The 15482-nt window shown below is 43.3% G+C and overlaps 1 protein-coding gene, 1 long non-coding RNA gene and 1 pseudogene across 2 annotated transcripts in view; 1 reads left to right on the forward strand and 2 right to left on the reverse strand.

Annotated features, from left to right (window-relative positions):
* The window catches only part of DDO (D-aspartate oxidase), a 32231-nt gene extending 25592 nt beyond the window's left edge, over positions 1-6639 (reverse strand). Inside the window, exon 1 of the mRNA XM_069974841.1 lies at positions 6572-6639. The gene's annotated coding sequence lies outside the window, so the exon portion shown is untranslated. The remainder of the gene's footprint in view (positions 1-6571) is intronic.
* LOC138794766 (uncharacterized) lies at positions 4267-5800 on the forward strand. The gene is made up of 3 exons (XR_011363492.1): positions 4267-4397; positions 4630-4800; positions 5617-5800. It is a non-coding gene; the product is annotated as an uncharacterized lncRNA (long non-coding RNA).
* A 308-nt stretch (positions 6640-6947) lies between the features above and the next one.
* LOC138796104 (U2 spliceosomal RNA) lies at positions 6948-7038 on the reverse strand (annotated as a pseudogene).
* Between the last annotated feature and the right edge of the window lie 8444 nt (positions 7039-15482).

Raw genomic sequence — 15482 nt, forward strand, 5'->3', positions numbered from 1 at the left:
AAAATAAAAAAAACCTTAAGTCTTCCAGTACTTATCAGCTACTGTATGTGGTGTATTCTCTCCAGTCTGACACAGTGCTCTCTGCTGACATCTCTGTCCATGTGAGGAACTATCCAGAGAAGTAGCCAATCTCTATAGAAAACCTATCCTGCTCTCCAGATTGGAAAGAATACACCACTTCCTGCAGGACATACAGCAGCTGATAATAACTGGAAGACTTGAGATTTTTTTTAAATGACTATTCTCTGGCACTTTCTGACCCCAGTTGATTTAAAGAAAAATAGTTTTTGCTGAACTACAGCTTCAAGGTTTGCTAATCCCTAGTGGCCACCCTACCACGTATCTGTAGTAGTACCTACTGACTGCAGGTTTCCTCTATGCCTGCCCACCCTGGCTGTAACTTAAGATTAGTACAAGTTAATAATGTAACTAGTTTATAAAATGTTTGAACGTTCAAGTAAATTGATCAGTAAACTGTTAAATAGTATTTCAGACTATTACTTTTACATCTTTAAAAAAACAAAGATGAGTAGATATTGGGTAACAAAGGCTGGCAGCCATATTAATCATTGTTTAACCATGATTAAACATAAACCAAAGTTTTCTACTAAATACCAGAAATTAACACGCTAGGCAAATTATAGCTTCACACATTACATGAGATGACCATTGCACATTCATTGTGAATTAAAAGGGTTATCCAGCGCTACAAAAAAATGGCCACTTTTGCACCACTCTTGTCTCCAGTTTGGGTGGGGTTTGAAACTCAGTTCCATTGAGGTAAATGAAGCTTAATTGCAAACCGCACCTGAACTGGAGACAAAAGTGGTGCAAAAGTGGCCATGGTTTTGTAGCACTGGATAACTCCTTTAAAGGGAAATAATTATAAAGTGTCACATGCAAGAAATCTCATATTTGCACTTAAAGTGTACCTGTAATTTCATCCTCATAATCAATCAGTTCATTCCTGCGATCGTCCCTCCCCTCTGTGACACAGCTCCACTGATTCTAATGGAGCCGCATTACAGAGGGGAAGGGTTTTGTCACACTGGGCGCAGGCAGGCCTGCTTCCAGTACTTCAGGCCAGGCCGGTGCCTGGGGATAGACCAACGCTGTGCAGGTGAACTGGCCCACGGTTAAAAAAAAAAAATCGCCCCCGTCATCCTCTTGCTGTCACCAGTCTATTGATGTAAAAATCTTAAAGCAATGTACTTTCAGCTTTAATGCTGAATATGGTTGCACAGGTAAGGTTACCTGGTGAGAACATAAAAGGCAGCCATGTCGTAGCCATACTGCTATGCAGTTTACCCAATTTACACTGCACTGCTTAAAGTTCCTGCTGGTGGGAAAAACAGAATAAACATAGGAATTCTGGCCAGTACAGAGAGTCACGGCTCAGTTTGCTGCCTTCTCTCTGTGAACGCTCAGAGGGCCTGGGAAACACAGGACTTCCTGTTTTCTGACTCTTTGAGAAAAAAAAAAAAAGAGTCAGAAAACAGGAAGTACCGTGTTTACATGATAACTAAAAAAAATTTGCGAAATGTAAATTGCAAACTTGCTATATATCACATCTACTTTTGGTTTAAATTTTGAAAGTTATAACGACAGTGACACTGTAAAGTGTATATGTCATCACCATGTAAAACAAGACACTCTAGGAAAGGTTGATATGACCTTACATATGTTGTAGGAAAATTTGCTTGCTAGTGCTTCCAGTGACTTCCAGTTGTCCAGTTTGCTGTGCAGCTCGGTGGGGATGTAGCTGCTTGTGGGACACTTTAGCTCCCTCTGCTGTCCACAAATAGAGTGCAAAACCCGCTATCCAATCAGCATCAGTTTCCCCAAACCTGCTCACCAATCATTTGCAGCTTTGTTCGCTCTTGTGATATCAACATTATGTTGTCTGTACTAGCATAACATAACATTGACATAGTGAGAAGCACTGCTGCTGTAGAGGAAAGATTCGCTGACCTACATCTCTAAACTCCCCCCCCCCCCCCTCCGACATATTTATATACAGATTGGTGCCCCAATCCGTATGGGGTTGTATTGTGCCATTTGGATGAGAACAAAGAAAATGGTTATTTCTCATATGGGTCATGGTTCTTTGGTTTGTTAAAGTTCTGCTTGGTACAGTGCTGTCTAACATACAGCCCTATGTAAAGGATATGACTACCAGCCATTAGCCTAACCCCACATACAGTCTCATATAAATAAGGTTATGTTCACATCACTTTTTTGGTCCATAGGCTGTATTCTCAGTGATGTGACCGCTGATCTCTAGTGATGGTTAGGCTGCATTCTCAGTGATGTCACTGCTGATCTCTAGTGATGGATAGGCTGTATTCTCAGTAATGTCTCTGCTGATCTCTAGTGAATGGATAGGCTGTATTCTCAGTGATGTGACCGCTGATCTCTAGTGATGGATAGGTTGTATTCTCAGTAATGTCTCTGCTGATCTCTAGTGATGGATAGGCTGTATTCTCAGTGATGTGACCACTGATCTCTAGTGATGGATAGGCTGTATTCTCAGTGATGTCACCACTGATCTCTAGTGATGTATTCTCAGTAATGTCTCTGCTGATCTCTAGTGAATGGATGGGCTGTATTCTCAGTGATGTCACCGCTGATCTCTAGTAAATAGATAGGCTGTATTCTCAGTGATGTCACCGCTGATCTCTAGTAAATGGATAGGCTGTATTCTCAGTGATGTCACCGCTGATCTCTATTGAATGGATAGGCTGTATTCTCAGTGATGTCACCGCTGATCTCTATTGAATGGATAGGCTGTATTCTCAGTGATGTCACCGCTGATCTCTAGTAAATAGATAGGCTGTATTCTCAGTGATGTCATTGTCACTGCTGATCTCTATTGAATGGATAGGCTGTATTCTCAGTGATGTCACCACTGATCTCTAATGAATGGATAGGCTGTATTCTCAGTGATGTCACCGCTGATCTCTAGTGAATGGATGGGCTGTATTCTCAGTGATGTCACCGCTGATCTCTAGTGAATGGATAGGCTGTATTCTCAGTGATGTCATTGTCACTGCTGATCTCTATTGAATGGATAGGCTGTATTCTCAGTGATGTCACCGCTTATCTCTAGTGAATGGATAGGCTGTATTCTCAGTGATGTCACTGATGATCTCTAGTGAATGGATAGGCTGTATTCTCAGTGATATCACCACTGATCTCTAATGATGGATAGGCTGTATTCTCAGTGATGTCACTGATCTCTAGGGATGGATAGGCTGTATTCTCAGTGATGTCACTGCTGATCTCTAGTGAATGGATAGGCTGCATTCTCAGTGATGTCACCGCTGATCTCTAGTAAATGGATAGGCTGTATTCTAAGTGATGTCACCGCTGATCTCTAGTGAATGGATAGGCTGTATTCTCAGTGATGTCACTGATCTCTAGGGATGGATAGGCTGTATTCTCAGTGATGTCACTGCTGATCTCTAGTGAATGGATAGGCTGCATTCTCAGTGATGTCACCGCTGATCTCTAGTGAATGGATAGGCTGCATTCTCAGTGATGTTATTGCTGGAAGGACATCATGTAGAAGTCTCTTGGTGAGTTCTCTCTTAATGTAACCCCCCCCCCCCCCCCCCCCCCCCCACACACACACACACACACCTCTAGCCTCACTGCGCTGCTACTACTTCATGTTTCAGCAGTGCACTGCCAGAAGACCCCATCCCTCTCTATAACATATTATATTACACCTCGTGGGAGCCACAACAGAAGTCCCAACTCATAGGGCACCCTGTTAGCCATTTTGTAACTATAAGAGCCGGGAATGGGCACTTTGATGAGCTGGAGCCGCCTCACATCCTTTATAATGATTATTATGCAGGGAAGGTAACTGCCGACCAAGGTTGCTGGCGTTCTTATCAGTATAGCGACCCCTGTGGCCAAGACTATGAAACAATTTTAGACACAATTAACTTTTTTTTATATTGAAGTATATTAGAAAGTTGTTATATATATGTTATGAACTATTAGAAAAAAGTTTTATTTAAATGACAGTGGCCATTTATTGCTCTAAAGCAGGGGTCTCCAAACTATGGCCCGCGGGCCACAAGTGGTCCCGAGGCCGTTTATCTGCCCCCTACCCCCCCCCCCCCCCCCGGCCGGTATCCGCCCCCCTCTCCCCCGGCCCGATCCCCGGGTCCCTGTTTCACGAAGCAAACCAGTACCGCTCTGACACTGAGAGCAGCTCCTCTAATCCTCCCACAGGCCGAGTGCAAGTGACAGTTACGTTCCTCATGCACGTCTGCTTGCCTCAGCCTGCAGCAATGGGACGTGTGTGAGGAGCATGACTGTTACTCACGCTCAGCCTGTCTCGCTGTCGTCCTGCCAAAGCTGCCTCTTCCATGCGACCCGGTGTGGTGAGTATTCCTTGCATCACTTGTTACACCTAGCAGTGACGAATATGGAATTGATCATTGACCATCTCATTACCCAAAAGCAGGCCCATAGTTCCCATTTTTACTGGTGAGCTTGTTCATTTAAATTTACTTGTTCGTTATTTAAAATATTGTATTTTTTGTTTTTTACTTTAAAACAAGATATGTGCAGTGTGCATAGGGACTTGATCATTTTGATGATTTTTTTTCCTAGTCTGGCCCTCCAACGGTCTGAGGGACAGTGAACTGGCCCTATGTGTAAAAAGTTTGGGTACCCCTGCTCTAAAGACAAGAAGGCCTGAGAAAGACTTGAAAATGAAATTTGTAAAGATCTGATTAATAGATGAATATCAGAGAAGAAAGGAATATGTGTAGGACTCCACAGGTAATGACAACAGAAAAGCTTTGAAGGTTGCAGAAAATATGTCCTGCAATAAGGAAACTAGAGCATGCTTCAGATGCAAGAAACAGATTGTACAACTAGGAAAGCAGAATAACTTCTGTATTTAACTGAAGTGACCAGCAAGTGATGAATGTAGCCTGACTGGACGCATTAAAGCGACTCTGTACCCACAATCTGCCCCCTCATAACCACTTGTACCTTTAGATAGCTGATTTTAATCCAAGATCTGTCCTGGGGTCCGTTCGGCAGGTGATGCAGTTATTGTCCTAAAACAATTCTTTTAAACTTGCAGCCCTGTGTCAAATTGGCGTGGCCTAGAGTGTCTGTGCCCAGGCTTGCACCGCTTCTCCGTCCCTCCTCCTCACCCTCTTTATCATTAGGAATGCCACTGGGCAGCTTTTTTTCTATTCATCACTTGTCTGAAAACTGTACAGGTGCCTTAACGATCCAACACATGTGCAGTGTTCTTACAAGTGATGAATAGGAGAATACCTGCCTGGGGCATCCCTAAGGATGAGGAGGGTGGGAAGGAGAGACGGAGGGGTGGTGCAAGCCTAATGGAAAGACACTCTAGACCAAGCCAATTTAACACGGGGCTGCAAGTTTAAAAGTTGTTTTTTAGGACAATAACTGCATCACCTGCCGAGCGGATCCCAGGACAGATCTTGGATTAAAAGCAGCTATCTAATGGTACAAGGGGGTTTGTGGGGGGCAGATTTTGGGTACAGAGTCATTTTAATGCCGACTGGGCCTCAGCAGCATAAAATCGACCTTTGGTTATCTGTTTCTACTTTCAAGGTGTGCCATTGGTTGCAGCTAGTGAGCCAACGTAAAATTTGTTGCAGCATTACAAGCAAGTAAAGAAGTTCCATGGCGCTAACAGCTATTGATGCATTTGGGTAAAAATCAGGACCAACACGGATCTTTGAGAACAACCAAAGATGTCTTGCACTTGCACAGGTGAATGTAGTTAAACTAAAAATAAAGAATATCACTGTAAACTATCATTTTCTAAGGGATCTTCAGGAACAAGAACTTCAGATATCTTTACAGAGCCTTTAACAGCAAACAAACCACCTCAGGTTACTGAAGAACCTGGATCTAATGGACAGCAGATGGCGCTGTGTTAACTGCTAATCTGACTATAAGACCGATTTTCTAATAAGAAACTTACATTTGTAAATAAGGTTATTTTACTAGTTTACCGTGGTTTTCCAGGCTTCCATATAATCATACAAGAGACACCACATATTCTTTTAAAAGATTGCTTTGTAAGACGATCATATGTATCCATGATACATTTATATCCATCAGAGCATAATAATATATTCATCCGCATGCACTCTGCACCCTGTGATATGTTGCAAAACTAGCGTTTTTAATCATCAAGGTTTTCATGTTTTCAGAGAAGTCTACCCCTTTGCAAAGCACATGTGAAACCTATTACCACATATAGAAGAGAAAATCATTGGCAAAGTACTAGTTACTAGTTAAGTAACAAAATATAAAAATGTCCTTCAAGATACTTTATGCACACTTTAATATATATTTACATCTAAATCTAAATACTGGTTAGTGCAAATACATAGATAAATCCATCCATCAGTCTATATGATAAGTTATGTATCTAATCTCTGTATGAATAGCTACACATTGATAACTATTGATTAAAGAAAAACGATGGTGAATTCTCATCGGTGCAGCCGTATTAACAAAAGCATCTGCACCTAAACTGCACCTAAACTGCACCTACCTGCGGCACCTTTCTTGCTGGCAAGCAACCAACCAGCCTACCTGCTTGGTTGCCGGCCTGCAGATGAACTGCTAGCCTTTCTGTCAGCTGTATATATCAGCACAGCCTCGATGACATCACCAGCCCTGCCCTGGCAGGCTAGTGGTAAGCAACTTTGTTGCCATGGCAACAGGCTGCCAGAGACAAACAAGACAAACAAGAAACAAGAAAAACAAACTTTTATTAGCAATGCCAAGCCTTAAATCTTGGGGTGCAGCTGCGCACCCCACTTGGGGGGTGTTTCTTGCAATGCTGTTTCGGGGGCAGCTGACATTATTTGGAGGTGCGGCTGCACACCCTTGGGTGTTTCTGTTTTTAGGTAACACATTTGGGGGGTTCACTGAACCTGGAAACACTGCAATACCAGGTCAATGCCTGGAGAGGACAGAGCAAGCTCTTTTACCATCTCCCTGTTCTAAAATTTCATTAGTTTTATGGTCCCCAGATAGGGGACGTATCAGATATTAAAGGGGTACTCCAGCGGGGGGGCACTTTTGCGCTGGGACTTTCCCGGCCGCTTCTGGGTGTCTCACGTGGGCCCGAGACGTGACGTCTCAGGTCCGCTCAGCCACTCAGTGAAAGCGGGATTTTTTTTTATTATTGAGAGTCCGTCTTTGTCTGCCTCTGTCTGCCTGTCTTTCTATCTTCCTGCCTCGGTCTGTCTCCCTGCATCATATTAAGATTAGCACAGTTTATGGCAGAAAAGGTCTAAAGAAGCCCGCATGCATATGAAACAGCTGCTACGTTCTGTGCTGTTGAGTGTTTGGTGTAACCGCCTGCTATAAATTGTCCTGCTGACTTTTAATACATCACCAGGAATAAAGAAGTTGCACGCAAATGGTGAGTGCCTTCAGCTTTTTCTTTAGAAATGTTGCTGTATAAAAACACTTATTTAACCCTTGGGGGTTCAAGCACTTCATCGTCATGATCCAGTATGTTTCTCTTTGTACAAGTCTCTCTTTTGTCTGGTGAATGGCTTTCCTCTGCACTTCTACTAAATGGAGTGAAAGTAAGGCAGCTCACTGAAACTCCGCTGGGAAACCTGGATGGGGCACGGGACAGCTGTATGGCACACAGCAAATGCAGAGATGAGGAAATAAGGATGTCCGGCTCCAGATATCCAGTCCCATAAAAGCAAACTTTATTTGAAGATGAAACAGATACTCCTAGTCCAAAGGATCTCACTCACCTTCCAAATTATGGCAGATCCACTTCAGGTTGGGGCTTGCATCAGGGGACAGGACTGTGGAGTTAATATCTTCATATTTGTAACCTCTGCTCACATCTGCCCTGCTCATTCCTTCATGCTCCCTGCAGTCTCTGTCAGCCCTTGTGTTTCACATCCTCTCCATTCCTGCTATTATGTGCCCGCACTTACACTCAGCTATACTCACTGCTGCTATAAATTGCCTGCACTCACACTAAGCTATACACACTGCTGCTATGTATCTTCACTTACACTCAGCTATTCACACTGCTGTATAGAAAAGTTTCTGTCACTGTCCTCCTGCACAGCTCTGTGATACTCACTTCCTGATTGGTCCTCCTGCACAGCTCTGTGATTCTCACTTCCTGATTGGTCCATGCTGAACACACCCCTTTCCCTATTGCTGTCATGTGACCACACAGACCTCTGACAGCAGCCCTGCTTCTCTATTCTAGCCTGTTATACTACACTACTGCATTATGGGGATCTGCAGTTCCATCCTGTATCTACAAACTGCTTTTGTTTATTGAGGTTTATCCACATACTATATATTATACTGCACATGCTGATTGCTATATTGTACAGTAACTTATATGTTATATATATATTATATGTAAAATATTCAGCTGTTTCTGAATGTTTGCTTAATTTGTTTTACATGTTATTCAGAATTTTAAAAAAAAATCATTATTTTTGGGGTGGGAAACCAATTTTCTGCATTTCACTGATTTCTTATGGGAAATTTGGTTTAAGAGTGATTTGGATTACAAGAATGGTCCCGGGCCAAATTATGCTTCTAATCCAAGGCACCACTGTATCTTGAAGAAAATGTTTATATTTTGTTATTTAACCCCTTAGTGACCGCCGATACGGCTTTTTACGGCGGTCACTAAGGGTCCTCATTCTGCTGCCATCAGCTTTTTACAGCGATGGCAGAGAATAAGGCTGAGACGGCCCCCACCCCATCCCCCCAGCTGTTGGGACAGTGTGTGGGGTCCGTCCCGCCCCCCGTATTAACGTTATAGCGGCGGCCGTCGGTAAAGGGGATTACCGGTGCCGCCGCAGCCTTTCCTCTCCCCCCGCCGTGAATCTATGGCGGGGGGAGATGAAATAAGTGTCCCCCAGACCTCAGATCAGCCCCCCCTAGTAGGGCGATCACTAACTACCCTCCCCCGGCGGCCATCATTTCCAAGATGGCCACCGCCATCGCTGTGAACAGACTAATGTCTATTCACAGCGATGGAAAAGTTAAAAAGAATGAAAAGCCCCATGCTCTCCGCCACCGGAGGTAGCGGAGAGCATGGGGCAGTGATCTGGGACCCCCCTGTGGGGTCCCGGTACAAGCGATCAGTGGTATATACTATATACCGCTGATCGATTGTGCCACGTGCATCCCGGCACTTTTATCCCCTGTCACCATGAATGATTGGTGACAAGGGATAAAAAGTGATGTGTCCTGTCCCCCAAGTCGCCCCCCACGTACATGTACATGTACCCACCCCAGATTACCTATAAGCAATTCATTTTATCAGTAACAATCCCAGATTGCCTGTAACCCTTCCAGGTTGCACATAACCCCCCCAGGTTGCCCGTAATCACGCCAGATTACATGTAACCCCCCAGATTGCACGTAACCACCGCACGTTGCCTCTGACCACGCCACGATGCCTCTGACCACCGCACCTTGCCTCTGACCACCGCACCTTGCCTTTGACCACCACACGTCGCCTCTGACCATGCCACGTCGCCTCTGACCACCGCACGTCGCCTCTGACCACGCCACGTTGCCTCTCACCACGCCACGTCGCCTCTGACCACTGCAGGTTGCCTCTGACCACCGGACGTTGCCTCTGAACACCCCAAATTGCCAATGACCCCCTCCAGATTGCGGTAACCATGCCAGATTACAGGTACCCACCCGAGATTACCTATAAGCACTTCAGTTTATCCATAACCACCCCACATTGCCCGTAACCACCCCACGTTGCCCGTAACCAACCCAGATTGTCTGTAAGCACTGCAGGTTGCCCGTAACCACCACACGTTGCCCATAACCACATCACGTTGCCCGTAACCACCCCACGTTGCCTGTGACCACCCCAGGTTGCCGTAACCACAGCAGGTTGCCCGTGACCACCCCATGTTGTCCGTAACCACCCCAGATTACCTGTAACCACCTCAGGTTGCCCATAACCACCCCAGACTGTCCGTAACCACCCCACATTACCTGTAATCTCATTTTTTTATTTTATTTTAGTAACTGCGCTATTCTAATAACCATTACTAGATGCGGTTTTGCTCCAGTAAATTGGCACTCCTTCCCTTCTGAGCCCCGCTGTGTGCCCATACAGTGGTTTATGCCCACATATGAGGTACCATTTTACTCAGAAGAACCTGCGTTACAGATTTTGGGGTACGTTTTCTCTCCTGTTCCTCGTCAAATTGAGAAATTTCAAACTAAACCAACATATTATTGGAAAAATTCAAGTTTTTCATTTTTACTGGCCAATTTTGAATACTTTCCTTTAATACCTGTGGGGTAAAAATGGTCACCACACCCCAAGATGAATTCTTTGAGGGGTGCACTTTCCGAAATGGGGTGACTTTTGGGGGGAATCTATTCTGCTGACACTACAGGGGCACTGCAAACGCACCTGGCGCTTAGAAACTTCTTTAGAAAAATCTGCACTGAAAATGCTAATTGGCGCTCCTTCCCTTCTGAGCCCGGCTGTGTGCCCATACAGTGGTTTATGCCCCCATATGGGGTACCGTTCTACTCAGGAGAACCTGCGTTACATATATTGGGGTGACATTCCAAATGGGGTGACTTATGGGGTGGGTTCACTCCACTGGCACTACAGGGGCACTGCAAACGCACCTGGCGCTCGGAAACTTCTTCAGCAAAATCTGCATTGAAAAAGCTAATTGGCGCTCCTTTCCTTCTGAGCCCTCCTGTGTGCCCATGCAGTGGTTTATGCCCACATATGAGGTACCTTTTCACTCAAAAGAACCTGCGTTACAAATTTTGGGGTACTTTTTTTCCTCTTGTTCCTCGTGAAATTGAGAAATTTCAAACTAAACGAACATATTATTGGAAGAATTCGAGTTTTTCATTTTTACTGTCTACTTTTGAATACTTTCCTGTAATACCTGTGGGGTCAAAATGGTCACCACACACCAAGATTAATTCTTTGAGGGGTGTACTTTCCAAAATGGGGTGACTTATGGGGGGTTTTCTCTCTGCTGACACTACAGGGGCACTGCAAACGCACCTGGTGCTCAGAAACTTCTTCAGCAAAATCTGCATTGGAAAAGCTAATTGGCGCTCCCTTCCTTCTGAGCCCTCCTGTGTGCCCATGCAGTGGTTTATGCCCACATATTGGGTACCGTTGTACTCAAGAGAACCTGCATTACAAATTTTGGGGTGCTTTTTCTCTCATGTTCCTTTTGAAAATGAGAAACTTTAATCTAAACGTACATATTATTGGAAAATTTAAATTTTCCATTTTTTAACTGCCTAATTGTAAATACTTTCCTCCAGCCCCTGTAGGGTTAAAATGCTCATTATACCCCTGTAGTTTCCAAAATGGGGTCACTTATGGGGGTTTTCAGGATACCAGACTTCTAAATCTATTTAAAAAAAGAACTGTTCCCTAAAAAAATCAGTTTTGGAAACTTTCACGAAAATGTGATAATTTGCTGATAAATTTCTAAGCCCCATAACACCCTAAAAAAGTAAAATATGTTTACCAAATTATGCCAGAATAAAGAAGACATATTGGTAATGTGACTTAGTAACTAATTTGCTACGTGCTACGACGTTCTTTTTTTAGAAGCAGAGAATTTCAAAGTTCATAAAATGCTAATTTTTTTCATTTTTCATGATATTTTGATGTTTTTCACAAAAACCACACAAAGTAGTGACCAAATTTTGCCACTAACATAAAGTGCCATATGTGACGAAAAAACACAATCTCAGAATCGCTAGCATACGTTAAAGCATCACTGAGCTATAAGAGCATAAAGTGAGACAGGTCAGATTTTGAAAAATTAGCCAGGCCCAAAATAGCTGCAGCACGAAGGGGTTAAAGGGGTTATCCAGCATTAGAAAAATGTGTCCAGTTTCTTCCAGAGACAGCACGACTTGTCTCCATTTCAGTGCCCATGTTTTTCTAATGCTGGACAAAGGCCGTATTACATGGCACAATATAAGGGGGTAGCGGGCGTCAACCTGTCAGGTCAACACTCTCTTGCCCCTTGTTCCCCGCTCACTGCTGCCACACTGATTTTTACGCCGTTCTTCCTGGGGTAAAACTGACTTGTTATATATGTCCATCAAGTCGTTACAATTACAATGATATATAACATGTATAACTTTTCTTTTATCTGATGGCTTGTAAAAAATTCAAACCATTGTTAACAAATATATGTTCCTTAAAATCGCTCCATTCCCAGGCTTATTGCGCTTTTATCCTTTGGTCTATGTGGCTGTGTGAGGTGTCATTTTTTGCTCCATGATGTGTTCTTTCTATCGGTACCTTGATTGCGTATATACTTTTTGATCGCTTTTTATTACAATTTTTCTGGATTTGATGTGACCAAAATTGCGCAATTTTGCACTTTGGGATTTTTTTGCGCTTACGCCGTCTACCATACGAGAGCAGGAATGTGATTAATTAATAGTTTGGGCGATTACGCATGCGGGGATACCACACATGTTTATATTATTTATTTATTTTTATTTATAACATGGGAAAAGGGGGGTGATACAAACTTTTATTAGGGGAGGGGGCTTTTTATTAATCACAACACTTTTTTTTTTTTTTTGTTTACACTTATACTAGAAGCCCCCCTGGGGGACTTCTAGTATGAGTACACTGATCTCTCATTGAGATCTATGCTGTATAGATATACAGCATAGATCAATGATCAATGCTGCAGCCGGAAGCAACCGAGTGCCCAGCCAGGATCAGTGCCATTACAGCGCAGACCCCGGCCGGCAGAGGATGTGTGGATCGCTCGTTGTTTTTCCATTTCCGGATAACCCCTTTAATTTTTACACAGTTATATATGTGAACTGTAGAAAGTCTTTTACTTCTTAATCCCTATTTATTATAAGTAATATAGCAGAATATACCCTTTATTATTATTATTATTATTATTCGGAAAGCTTTGTCGTCTGCTGCTTCTCCCTATAGGTAACAATTGGTTGGGGGCCCACTGATATTCACTCTCCCCCCTAGGAGGCTGCACTCCTAGCTACGCCCCTGGGATCAGGCTAGCTCTCTTGGTAAGCTTATCAATAAAATAAGCTACTTTGCTCAACAAATACCACAGCTGCATTCAACTATTCAGGGAATTCCTGTCACAACTGCCTCTTAAAGGGGTACTCAAGTGAAAAGCTTTTTCCCAGTAATTTAAACACATTACAAAGTTATATAACTTTGTAATATGCTTCAATCACCTATTTGCCCCTTCCTATCTTTTCCCCCCTCAACCCCCCACCAGGAAGTGAAGTAAACTCATTCTTATCTAATGACTGTTGACCCCAGGCAGCTCTGTGTAAGCCATTTTGTTGAAACTACTTTTGTGTCTGTCAAAAAAAACAGATCCGTTTTGATGCGTTTTTTTTATAATGGAGGTCAATGGAAAAACGGATCAAAACGGATGTACATGTACATGTGAATGTATATGCACATATTCATATCAGTTGTCTGTGAGCTCTCAGGTTGTTGTTATATGGGTAGTCTGTCATGGAGGAGGACTAAGAAGGCATAGTTGGTGCTAAGGGGCTAAGCAAAGAGGAGCCGCGTCCATGATGAAAAGAGCATTTGGGCATTAGACAGACAATAATTTCTCATTATCATGTAGGGGAGAGAGGCAATGTTTAGAACCTATTTATGATGTACATTCGTTGTGAATGCCAGAAATCTCCCAATGTATGTGTTTAATGTTTCCTTGGGGTTACATTAGTCTAAGGAAGGACAAAAGTATACCACAAAAAGGAATGCTACTGAATGGTATCTTTTGAAACAATTTAACAAATGTGTATTAGGGGTATGTATCGAATGGAGACCATTTAATAGATGTGAACAGAGCCTAATGCTTTTATACACACTGTGCTTGGGCTCAAAATTCAAGAGTGTATCCAGCAGGAGGCATACAATGACATATCCATAGACTGTATTATATAAATGTATGCAATGTATGCTAAAGCAGTGTATAGCTTTAGTAGGACTAATCTAACCTGCTGATAGCTGCTGATTGCAGGAGACGCGGAGGAGGAAGGTAGTCTCTTACTCCTGGTGCAGTTAGTAGTGTGCTCCACAGTACAGTAAAATCGTTAGGAGCACTGGGACACCAGTTAGGAGCACTTTCCGCCCCCATAGCGCCAATCTGGTCCTCCCCTGGCTGGCCTGCTCCATTGATTATAATTAGAAAGAGGGAAGACCGGCAAACTAATTTTCAATTGTTCCTGAGCTGGTGGGTAGGATGCTACCTTTATGATGTCTCCTATACACTACACCCACAAGAGGATTCTGCTCCCGTAAATCTTTATAGCACACCCTCAGGAGCTGCAGAAGCGCGGAAGACACCAAAGAAAATAACTTTACAGTATAGGCTGTGACTCCAGCACTTGGTTGAGATCTAATATAGAGATGATTGAACCTCAACATACTTGGGTTTGTCCGAACCCGAACTCTCCGCAATTGATTACCAGTGGTGGAAGTTGGATGCAGCCCTAGGGAGTCCTGGAAAACATGGATAAGGCCTATGCCTATGTTCACACTAATTAAAAAAAAAAAAGAGAGATAAGGTGTCTGCTTTTTTTTATTTTTAAATGTCTGTTGTTACCACATTTTAATTAACGTAAATGGAATGCATTGAAGTCAACAGAATGACGGCCGCCCAATGCAGACAGTGTATTAAATAACAGATGTTGTTTGCAAAATAATGTTCATGATAATGTTAATTTGTGGATGTTTTTTTCAAACAACTGACGTTACTTTTCAAACATGTTGAAAAACAAACGACTGTGTTAGCAGCGATCTGCTGCCGTCGCTCTGTGGAATAGGAGCAGTGGCAGCAGACCGCCCCTATCCTCTATGGGCTGCTCAAAGCCTCACGCAGCTCCCCGCGGCCCCTCCCGCACTCACCCGCTCCCTGCCGCCGCGTGTAGTAGCAGTGGCAGCGAGCAGGAAACGAGGAGCAAACAAGCGCTGATAGCGCTCGCTTTCTCCTCACTGTCTGCTCATGGAATAGAGCCTTTAGGGCTGCATCCAACAACTTCTGCCACTAGTAAACAAATGCAGAGTGTTTGGATTCGGACAGTGTGCTAAAGGTTCACTCATCTGTAATCTAATACTTACTATAATCTCACATATTCTCTCTGCTGTCTTTCTGTGGTGCCTCCAGGGCTTTTTGGCCACTACCTTCCTCTCCCTTTCCTTTTCTCCCAAGCAGCATATAAATGGATCCCACATTTCTCTTCTCTCCAGATGGAATTGAGCTGTTTTTTTTTCTTCTGAGTGAAGGGTGAGACAGAGAGGAGGATGATAAAGGTAGAAAGGCATTCTTTTATGAAAAGATATATTACAATGTTTCTTATATCTGCTTGTAGTGCTGATATATGCAAAGTTTGTTGAAACAAAACTTCATAATATA

This window comes from Dendropsophus ebraccatus, chromosome 6 (assembly GCF_027789765.1).
Source record: "Dendropsophus ebraccatus isolate aDenEbr1 chromosome 6, aDenEbr1.pat, whole genome shotgun sequence".
Lineage (NCBI taxonomy): Eukaryota > Metazoa > Chordata > Amphibia > Anura > Hylidae > Dendropsophus > Dendropsophus ebraccatus.